This window comes from Zonotrichia leucophrys, chromosome 2, assembly GCF_028769735.1.
Source record: "Zonotrichia leucophrys gambelii isolate GWCS_2022_RI chromosome 2, RI_Zleu_2.0, whole genome shotgun sequence".
In the NCBI taxonomy this organism is placed as follows: domain Eukaryota; kingdom Metazoa; phylum Chordata; class Aves; order Passeriformes; family Passerellidae; genus Zonotrichia; species Zonotrichia leucophrys.
In genome coordinates, this window is record NC_088171.1 from 110,260,026 (window position 1) to 110,272,013 (window position 11,988).

Below are 11,988 nucleotides of genomic sequence, written 5' to 3' on the forward strand. Positions count from 1 at the left end.
ATAAAGTAAAATTACTAATTTACTTTTATTGATGTCATTCATTTTCCTTTAAAATTCATATAATACATAGGTCTTACCTCAAATCAACAAAGACTTTTCTGTATCGTCTATCTGTATTTGCTTCATATTCCATAATTAATTTAGTTTTTTACATTCATTCTTTAGGTTTTCCATAGTGTGATAGTTTTCAGCAATTTAGCTAGGAACTTGAAAAATAACCAACCAACCAACGCCATCACCAGCAACAAAAACCCACACCATGTAAATTAGGCAAGGCTAGATTTCCAAGTACTGTGTTTTAAGCACATGTATATATGTGTAAAAATTCATGACAATATATACCCAAAAAAAGGGAAAATTTTTTCAGAGAAGGTACTTAAAGCACTCAGGGAAGCTGGTAAAATTGCATTTATGTAAGAGAATAGCTTCACAAATCTAGTTAGGGTTCTCCAGCTTGTTGCACAGTTCTTGTAGTATATATGCAAAGATTTTATTATATTTTTGCAATTGCCTATGTTATATGTGGATTTATGCATATTTGTAGGCCACTATTTTCAAAAAATACATGCCCCTTATACTTTTTTCCCTTGATATAAAATCTTTGCAATGAAACTCTGGCTTGAACAGCAAAATCTTTGCTAATGACAGCAAAAAGTAACAATATTTGCATGTGATCCAAGTGTGAAACTATTTATTTCAGTGTGTGCAGAGTCAGTGTCTAACTTTCAATGGCAGACTACTTAACTACTTACAAAATAAAATGCTGTCTTAGGCTGATACCTAAACCACTTGGCTTTTAGGAAAAATCAGTATTTTGTTGCCATTGCCCGGAGCATTTTTCATTTAGTTGCCTAAATAGAGAGTTGCCATCTTTCAGATGTCAAGTTTTTCATAACATTTTTGTCCGTACTCCACCGACAGTGGAGGATTAAAGCACAGAGAATGACTCCTATCCTCAGCTGCAACTTGAAGTGATGCTGACATTAAGCTGCTGAAAACCTTTAAATTATAAAGTGTTTTCACTAAACTCCCTACTCTGTGGAAGAGAGGTTAAATTGCACTGTCTTTCTTGTACCAAATGTGACAGATGGTCACAGGACCCAAAAAATGTGAGCATTCACAACACAAGCAAACTCTGCCTTCAGAGCAAGAGTATCTGGCAAACAAAGCTGCAGCTTCCCCACAATGAACAAGGTAAACATAAAGCACTGTAGCAGTTCAGTAATAAACAGGTGGGAGTCTTCTATTTGGGTGATACTTGTAAAGTGGTCTTGCTGCATTAGATTTTGTAACCCGGACTAATGGGCTGTAAGCAGCTATCTAAATGGGTTAAATTAAGAGGGAGGAAAATACCTTTTGATTATCCTTATATATACACATAAATACACATATAAGTTAAGTGCACACATGTAAAAATACCAGATTTCAAGACCTCATCATAGGTAAAGACTACTTCATAGTATTTAAAGATCAGCATTTTTAAAATTTCTTCTTTAGTCACTGTCCCATTTTTTTGTAGCAGTAGTATCATGCATAGTAAGGATATTTGTCCTTATGAAAGGAATACCTGAAAGGTAGCTATAAAAAAAGAAACCAAATGAGGAATCAAAACTTTTGTAACAGATGTTTGTACAGATATATGAAGTTGTGCAAGGAAGTCAAATTCTTAAGACCTTCAGACTTTTTAAATGTGTAATAAGTATCTGTAAAGGATTAGATTAAAAGGTCAGGTTTCTTGCAGAAACATAGAATCATGGGGAAGAAAATTAAGGTATAATAATTGATGTAATTTTCTGTGTAAATGGACTGCCAATAGGGAGTCTCAAACTCTTGAGGAAAGGTTTTAGGTTTGGTACCAGAAGAACCTGATGAAAGGTGATGTCCTGTCATATACAGGATTTCTATATGATCTGTCCTGGCCTTAAACTTTGCAAACCTGAGATGATTCATATATCGTGTCCAGATATGAACATGCACACAACCATGCCATGCCATGTTTTGTACCAAAGACTCGGGTTCATGTTTGAGTTCTGTTGGAACAAAACAGCCAATGAAATAGAATTTAGCATCTTTGACTTCCTGCAATTTTCTCAGAACTTTTTAACCAGGGCAAGCAAAACCTGAAAATGTTGGCTTCTGAACATACAGAATGCTAGCCATTGAGTCAGTGCAACCTGGTACCTATTTCAGAAGAGAGTATTCACCTTCAGCTTTTGGAATAAACAAACAAGAATGGTGAGATACTCTACAGTCTGCGATCCAAATATCAATTGACTGAATATCTGCAGTTAATGGCTTGCTGTAGTGGATAACAGTCCACTGTCCTGCCTAAGCTGAACAAGTCCCTTGGCACTTGGTGATTCAGCTGTTCAATACATGCACAATATTCTTCATTCCTGCTAGTTGCTGGATGAGACCACTTGTGTTTTATGAGGTAGAATTCATATGCTGTTAACAAGGTATTTAACTTTTTGACACTTAAATGTCAGCTGACCAAACTAAGTCTCTCCAAATTCAATGGTATGATGCAGTAGCCTCTTACTTGTGATTCAGCTTGACTTAAAATAGCCAGACTATGAAGCACTGGGTGAATAGCTCAACTGAAAGCTGGAGACTCTATAGCGCAGCTGTAGGGAAAATCCTATAAAATCATAGCCATTCCTTCCATAACATCATGTAAGCTACACACTGGCTTTAACAAGACAATGTCTTAATCACAGAAGAGCAATAATATCTCTGAATACAACTTCAAAAAACTTCTTCTGAAAAACCAAAGAGCCTGATTAGAGGAATCATATAATCCTGCACAACTAGTAGTAAGAATTATTGCTAGAAAAAGACAGCCCCTTTTATAAAACTTTTATTTCTACAATCAGGGAATTGTGTCAGGCTCTAAGAATGCAATGTTTAAGGTATCCAAGTGCTGTTACCAGTTCAGAGCTCTACAAATCTCATAAAATAGGCATTGTACATTTCTTTATTCCACTTAACAGTCCTGTGTTCCTCCAGAACACAAACTCAAATATTACTCAAGTAAATAATGGATGCAGTTATTTAGAGTTACTAGGAGAGCCAGCATTAAAAACAACAATAAAAAAATAAAAAGGAAATAAATGCCCTGAAAAACATTGTAGAATTACTGCTTATTTGCATGCTGACTCATCAGTCATTTCCACATGTTCTAACATCTCCTGGTAAACCTGCAGTTTGTTAGAGCATCACCTTTAACAGAGAGGGATATATAAACTTCCTCTTCCCTGTCAAATTTAGAAACCTGTGTGAAACAATGAACTTCTCCATGCTTAATTTAAGATTCTGTAATATATAAGAAGTCTTGGGATTTTCCCATAGAAATTGCAGGATTCCTAAAAGCTATTCTGAACAACATGAAAGCTTTTATTGTTTTATATATGTATGTACATGATTCATATTTGATGCTGTAATATCTAACAAGTTTATACAAGATGGAAATAAAAGAGTAATAAAAATTAACAGAATCTTAGGGAAAAAATGGTTGTTTCTTCTAATAACATGTTTATACAAAGCACAATGTTCAGTAATGAAATTCAGTAATTCACTTTTGTGGATTATAGTTTAGCAAGGGATACAGCAGATACGAGCCATCATTTACAAGAAGATGCCATCTGCTGAGCAAACATGCAATCAGCAGGCACTTCCTATTACACTGGAATCTTTTTTGTCCTTTATTGATTTTCTCCCTTGCATTTCTAAAGCCCCTCAAGCAATCTGAGCCAGTGCAGCAAATGAAGAAAGCAAAGGACTTCTCAATGACCCCAATATCAATTCTGCTTTGTGCTTCATGCTGTCTCAAGGCTATGGACCTCATAGGTTAGTTCAAAAGAGACAGAAAATAGTACATAAAGTGTGTGCATGTATATAGTTCCAAGGCAACTCTGCAGAAATGACAGCCTAACCTATGAGAATAAACACACTTCAAAAAAGCTTTACAACATTAAGCATACTTCAATGCAAGCATTAAATTATTCACCCCTACACCATTTAATTGTTGCTTCATAATACTTCTCTTTTTTTGTTCCACTTATTCAGTTTGCTTCTGCTCTTTATCTGCTTCATGTACACTCTGATCCAAATAGGACACCTTCTGAAAAATGCATGCATAAATAGATGTGTTAGTATTCAAAAGATATTGTCCTACATCTATAGATGTCAGAAAAAAGCATTAGTCATTAAATACTTTCACAGTTACCATTCCTAAGCCTCTTTTGGTTTTCCCTTCCATATTTATTTTCGCATCATGTAGGTTTATATACTGTATGTTTTGAATGGTAACGTCCATTTTAAAATAGAAAATATCTCTGCTGCTTCACAAAACATTTTTCATCTTGCAGAAAAACAAATTAAATAAAGTTCTGAAGTCCAAATATATATTTGAAAGAGCTTCCATGGAGCAAAATAGAAGTTTATTGATCGTTATCACTACTTCATACAAAATACACCTAAGGACAGCTAAAAAGAAGAGGAAGGAAAAAATAATATATTACAATATCTCATGTTTCTCTTTTTCATTAATCCAGTTTATTATTAATTGGCATCTCAAGAAAAACGGTTCTCATCTATTGTGTAATTTCATTTGCATCATTAACACGAGCACCAAATATTAAATGGAAGAAACTATGATTAATACACGTAGTAAAGAAAATTTTGCATTAATAAATATGCTTAAATGAATTGCATAATATTTATACTATTCAAAGTTTAAAATTCCATGTAGAAATATAAAAAAATTTAAAATAGGTATTCGCATTTCCATTCTGAAAAGCTTTATACAAGGAGAAAGTTCTCCCTGGAAATTACCACTGTCTTTTGGATATCATTTGCATACAAATCTGCTTGTGCAAACTCTCTCCAAGCTTTTAACACAGAATCAAATACACAGGTGCAGACCATGATGTATAACTCTTACCACACCTCTCTAGGTTTCCACAAAACTAATGATGTGATCTTTGTCACATTGTTTCTACTTAGTTTCAGTTGGGGAAGGGCTAACAACATTAGTCACTGCCATTAATGCCTTGTTTTGAAAATACTATTAGGTATTGGAAGAATCTTCTTTTTTTTTTTAATTTTTCAATTTGACTTATTAAGTCTGCATTAAAACTAAACTACCATATAATCCATTATCTGAACTCAAACCATTCAACATCCCCCATCTCTCATCCAAAAGTGGGGAAGTATTGCTGCATGCAGATTATGCCAAGAGCCCTTCAAAGAGAGTAACACTAAAAACCTGAAGATGATATTCCATGACAAGCTGTGTACCAGCAGCTGGATAACAGAACTATGAACCTACAGACTGATTCTGAAAAAAAAACCCCCTCCCTCCTGATACAGTAGAAATTGTTGCGTCTGGGCTTTGAGAAAAAGTAAAAAATACTGTATCTAAACTCAATAGGCTCAATAGATGCTGATACTTCAATGTTCTCTAACAAGTACATGGATCACAGAAAACTCCTTGTCTTAATTAATAGCTAGTTTTTCTACTCTGCTTCACTTATGACATAAGACTGAAAACAAATTAAATTTTCCCCACATTTCCTGTTGCTTTCAGAGCCAATTCACAAAAGAAGAAAAGGAACAAGCACCTTCCTAAGAAAAAGACATTCCAAAAGTCTAAAGATCAGAGTCTAAAGTGTTGGGTTTTTTAACAATGACAAAAAAAAAAGTTAGTGACTGGCCTGGACTCTACTATTTTTACTTCATGGCTGTCTGGAAATGTATCTTCATTTCTAAATCAGCTACTTGTCTCTCAGTCTCTTCAATGCTCCTCCTATCTTCATAGATTCATAGAATGTTAATGGACCTTAAGGATCACCTAGTCCCAATTTTCTATTTTGAAAATATATTGGTTGGTGGTAAACATATCCATTTTGTGTTTTAAACCATGGTCTACAAACATAGTTATGCTTACTGCGAGTCTTCCAAGCAGGAAGGACAGCATAATTCCTGAATTCCCTTAGAATGGTACAATATTAGGTAAAGGTACAGATGTGAGAATCTGGTTAGCAGATGGAATGGACAAGCTTCCCAGAAAATCACTTAACATTTCTTGGTCTCTGCTGCATTATAAGTTCCCCTTTGGCTGTCTCAGAATAGAGTTTTATCTAAACCACTCTGCACTTTGACCACCACTAGTAAACGATAGCTTTTGTACTTTCCACAGCCTTTGACATCATTATTAAATTTAGTTCTAATAGGAAAAAAAAGCCTCTTGACAGCAAGGATATGAATGTTGTCTAACACAGAGAAATAAGGCTTTGGAAGAAAAATAGGAGAAAAAGGCTTAGTTGAAACAGATCTTAAAAACCACCCTAAAAGAAGTACAACATGCATCTCAAGGAGCCTTTATCATGACAAAACATGAACAACAATTAAAAAAAAAAATCTTGAGAACAAAATTTAATTCTGATTAGGAAAGTGTTCTCTTGCTTTTGTCTATTAAAGGAAAAACAATGGGCTGAAAATTCCACTTAAGGATCTAGCTCAATAATCCAGTGAAGACAAAGGAGCCTTTTAGTTTCAATGAGTAATCCAAAAGAATGAGTATTGAACAAAAAAGGGAGGAAGATATTTGGAATCAAACTTATCATATTGTGTCAGTCAGGCTTAGAAATGTTCCTTTCAGCCTTCTCTAAAGCAAAGCCTGAGAATCAGAGGGATGTTGTGCATCAATCACAAATACGTGTGATGGAGACTTTTTGCATCACACGGCTTAGAAGAAGAACATTCGACACTTTCTGCTAATGTCTTGGACAAGCAGGAATTTCAGGATCTCTCTTAGGCTTATGTTTCTATAAATGGGACATGTAGATATCAGGTTCTAGTCTGAGTTCTTGCACAGTTCAAAGTCACAGAATGGAAGGGAACACGTTTTGTAATGAAAGCAAATGGAGATTGTCACAGTTCAGAAGAAAATTTAAAAGGTTCAGGCTTCTCTCCAAAAATGCGGAGAATAAAAATCTTAGAAGGGCTTCTGGTCCTCACAGTAAATCCAAAATTCTTTTCTAATGCAAAATAGCATTTGACAGCTCTCAGAGTAAATCTCTCCTATCTGAGACCACTGCAAAAGGATCCAAATGGGGTTTTAACTCAAGGACTTGTAGTAAAAGACTGAAATGCCTCCTTCCAGTTGTGTCTTGCTCTTCTGATCCCATAAGATGTTGGAATCCATCAGAACACTCACAGCATGGCTGTGTTCATTTCAGGATAAGCAGGAAGGAACAATGGAGCCAAAAAATCCTTTATTACATAATGTTAAGTGTGGGAGAATTAATAGTACATATATTTCTTCCAGAGGAATTATAGGTCTCCTTTATAGGAAGAAAGAGCTGACGAATCTCAATGGCACCCACCTACCAACTGTGAGAAGTCTCTCAGGATGTCTTTCTTACACACTGGTGTGCTAACAATGCATCAGAGGAGATCTTTTCCAGCCATTAGAGAGAATTTGGGTGAGAAGAATGTATTTAATTTTACTGTTTATCTGGTATCAAATTTTATATAAGAAAAAGGCCATGCTTTTACTTTGTGCAAGGGTTGTGTATGCAGCCAGTGTTGGCTTAAGGTCTGAAGAGCCACTGTCATTGCATCCTCCTCATTTTCCTCTTAGGAAATGCATAAAAATAGCAGCTGGAAATTATTGCCTGCCCACAGCTTGTTACTGGGCAGTCATCACTGATAACACAGTCAGTTCAGCAGCTGATGATTTTTCCAAGTGTTGGGTTTGCATAGTAAGCTTCTGGCAACAATGGGGCTGCAGAATCACAGAATGAACTGAGAATATAGGAGGACAACAGCTCGGTAAACATCAAGGTCAATGAAGAAGGAGGAGGAGAAGGTACTCAAGGTGATGGAGCACAAATTTCCCTACAGCCCATGGAGGTTCATGTTGGAGCAGATATACATCCACAACCTGTGGAGAACCCCATGTTGGAGCAGGTGGATGCCTGAGAGGAGGCTGTGAACCTGTGGGAACCCTGCACTGGAACAGAGTGCATGAAGGACCCATGGAACTGTGGAGAAAGGAGCCCACAACAGGCCAGGTTTGCTGGCAGGACTCTAATTCTGTGAAGAACCCATCCTGGAGCAGTCTGCTCCTGAAGGACTGCACCCTGTGGAAAGGACCCATGCTGGAACACTTTGTGAGGAGCTGAAAGCCATGGTAAAGATTCATGCAGGATAATTTCATGGACAACTGACTCATTGTCTCCTGTGGAACACTGTCTACACTGGAACAGGGGAAGAATGTGAGGAGTCCTGCCACTGAGGAGGAAGTAGCATCAGAGACAACGTGTGATGAACTGACCACCAATTCCCCATTCCCCTGTGCCACTCTGGGGAAGGAGGTAAAGAAAATTGTAAGTCAATCATATGCCCAGGAAGAAGGAAGGGATGGGAAGAAGGTGTTTTTAAGATTTATTTTACTTCTCCATGTCCTGTTAGGGATTATGTCGTAAATAAATTCAACTGATATCTCCTTGTTCAGTCTGTTTTGCCTGTGATGGTGTTCAGTGAGGGATCTCTCCCAGTCCTTATCTCAACTCATGAACCCATTGCTATATTTTCTCTCCCCTGTCCAACTGAGAAGGAAAGTGAGAAGCTTGGTGGGCACCTGGCATGCAGCCAGGGTCAACACACTACACTTGCAAAGACAGCTTAAAGAACGACAAAATCCAAAAAGTAACACTGTAGTCACAATAAAATAAAAAAAAAAAAGAGGTTTTATCACAAATATTACTTAATTAATTAAATACCATTAAAGTTTATTAAAAACTTATGGTCCAACATCTAAAAATAAAATTCTTGCAAGTCAAAGAGAGATTACTTACAGATACAATACTGGAGGCTTAAAGAATATGAGAGCTAAGCATTGACAGACTTTTTGGAAATATCAAAAAAACCCCAGTGTCGCTAACAGAAGGGGAACTTTCAATAGCAAGACAAACGGTTGAAAATATGTCTAAAAGAGGAAAACAGAAAACATCCTGTTCTTTGCTTATTTAAATATAAAAAAAGCAATCAGGAAAGGTGAGCAAGAGTATTTGGAAAACCTGCAAGAGACATAAACCAAGTACTTTTTCAAACACAGGAAGTCTGCTAGAGACAAAGTAAGGTAAAAAGATGATCGCAAGGACTTAGAGACACTTATCATGAACACTCAGAAAACCAAGCATGATACAGGGAAAAAAGAACCCAAATTCCAAAACAGATAAAATCTGTAAAGTCCTAAGAAACAATCTCATATTATTGAATTATTATCGAATAACTCATTAATTATTCAATTGCTATTAAAAAAAAAAAAAGAATTTGCTTCCAAATGGAAAACTTGATGCACAGGGGAGGGATCAGCATGACCAGGTAGCAGTGCCTCAAAATTCATCCATTTTCTGAAGGATTCAATTAGAATGTGAGAAGGGATATATGGGTGATAGAGTCTACTTGGACTCCTAAGTGGTATTTGTTAAATACATTTTAATAAAGGATGTAAGACAGCAAATAAACAGACCATTAGTTATTAGTCTTAGAAATTAGGATTTTAGAGGTGATTCAGATAAAGCCTCTGCTTATTAAACCGTAAAATTCCCCTGATTGTTCAGTGGAGCATCGATTTGTATAAATATTTCAGCACACAGCAGTGGCCCCCAAACTGACCTTGTGCCACTAAGCACCACCCTGTGGGCTTGACCATTCAGCTAATTTTCGGTTCACCTCACTGTCTGCTCACCTAGCCCTTGGATCAATAGATTATCTATGAGGATCTTAATGGAAGACAGTGTAAGTCCAGGCAGACAAAATCCGCTGTTCTCCCCTGCCTACCAGGGCAGTCAATTCTCTTTGGTAACTGGTCCAGCATGACATTTCTTTGGTGAATCCATGCACGCTACTCATAATGACTTTCTTGCCTTTGTGAAACATGCCTGGAAAATGTTTTGCAGGATTAGCTGCTCCATCATTTCCTGGGGATTAAAGCAAGGCTGACTACCCTGTAGATCCCTGATTTCTCATTCTTGCCTTTCTTGAACACAGGGGTGACATTTTCCTTCCTCCAGTCCAGAAGCGCTTCTCCCAGTCATAATCTTTCTCAGCACTCCTGGGAACATCCCATCAAGGCCCATGGAATTATGAATCTCCAGTTTGAATAAGTACTGCCTGATCTACCCACAAAGGGTATGCATTCCTTTCTCCAGCCTTTCCCCTTGGTCTCTGGGACCCAGTATTCCTGAAGGCTGGCTCTTGCAGAACAGACTGGAGAAAAGAAGGAATTCAGCACTGCAGCATTTTCCTGTGCCATCAGGTTTCCTGCCCCAAGCAGCAATGGGCTCACATTTTCTGCAGTCCTCCTTTTGTGATGTCTGCACTTACAGAAGTCCTTCTTGTTGTCTTTAATATCTCTTGTCTGATTAAATTCCATTTTGGCTTCAGCTTTTCCAACTGCATCTCTGCATGCTCATACAATGGTGCTGTATTTCTTCTAGGTTGCCTGCCCCTGATTCCACTTTCTATATTCCACCTTCTATATTCTTCCTTTTTGCATCTGAGTTTTGCCTGGAGCTCCTTGTTCATCCATGCAAGCCTCCTGGCATTTTTGCCTGACTTCCTACTCATTGGAATGGACGGCTCTTGTGAGATGAGATGATATTTGAATACTAAACAGCTTTTTTTGGCCCCTCTTCCCAAATATAATATAAAACTATCAATTTTGGATGAGAAGAAAGTGTCAAGGACAGCCCTTATATCTGAAAGTGTTAAATTGGTCAAAGACTCTCAGTTCATCTCTTTTATGATGAATGGCTGCGTATAGAATATTTCATACCAGTGCAGAGGTATGTTAGTTATATGGTTGATAAGTTCAAATTACAAGTTATGATTTCCAGAATCCTTAGTTCACATAAAACAATTTATTTGCATAAAAGCAAACTTTAAGTAGAAGTGAACTCTTTAACAGAAGCAATCAAAAATACCACTCTACACCGTTGCATTGTACAGAAAGAGCCCACAGCAACTCAGTTGCCCTGCCCAAAATTCAAGCAACAAAACACACAAAATAAACCTGTGGTATCAGCACTGCACAGGCTGGGAGCTGGGAATTTTCATGCACCAGCTGGGAATTGAACCCAGGTCACAAGAATGGGAACCTTGCATGATACCACTACACCACTGGTGCTTCCCTGCAATATTTTCTTATTCAGTGTTATTTCACTCTAATCAGAGGCAGGTCATAATAACGACTATGCAGGAAAAAGACTTTTCTACCTGAAAAACATTACTTGAACAACATAACATATACCCTAAAATACTGATAAGAGGTCACTGGGCAATTAACTACTCCCTTTTCCTAGGGAAGTTTTGAAAGATTAAGCATGGAAAAGCCTAAAAATGTCTTCTGTTTGTTTCTCACAATATATATAAATAGTCAATCTTCTTTTGGTGAAGGCAAAGCTAAACAGCTTCACAGTTTCCTTCCAAAATGTCTATGGTTATAAAAAGACTTAAATTTCAAAACAGTAAAGCCAAGACAGTAATTTGTCTCAACAGTGCAGAGTAAGCAGATGTGTGCTGAAGCTGGAAAAAAATGAAAGGAACCAAACAATAATTGTTCCATTCTGACTGCCAATACCTTTCATGTGGAGCAAAATTTTTTTCATGAATACATGGCTACCCATGACTCTGGAAGCCAAAGCACTTCAGGATGCAAGAAAAACATAAATATTCCAGGCAGAAAACCAAGTGGACTGCAGCTGAAAGAAGTTCTTTGGTGCGATGTGTTCCACGATCCACTTCATGTACAGGTGCTGAAACTTTTATCACAGCTTCTGCAGCTTACTCAGGAACTCTGCCCCATTTGGGAAGCAATACTAAGTGTTTAATTTTTGAAATGAATTTATTTATTATTAATTTTAATTAATTAATTAATTAGAATATTTTCCAAATATTTCATGCATTTAGCAT

The 11,988-nt window shown here is 36.9% G+C and overlaps 1 non-coding gene across 1 annotated transcript; it reads right to left on the reverse strand.

Annotated features, from left to right (window-relative positions):
* Positions 1 to 11,132: 11,132 nt before the first annotated feature.
* TRNAG-CCC (transfer RNA glycine (anticodon CCC)) lies at positions 11,133 to 11,203 on the reverse strand. The gene has a single exon. It is a non-coding gene; the product is annotated as a tRNA-Gly (tRNA).
* Between the last annotated feature and the right edge of the window lie 785 nt (positions 11,204 to 11,988).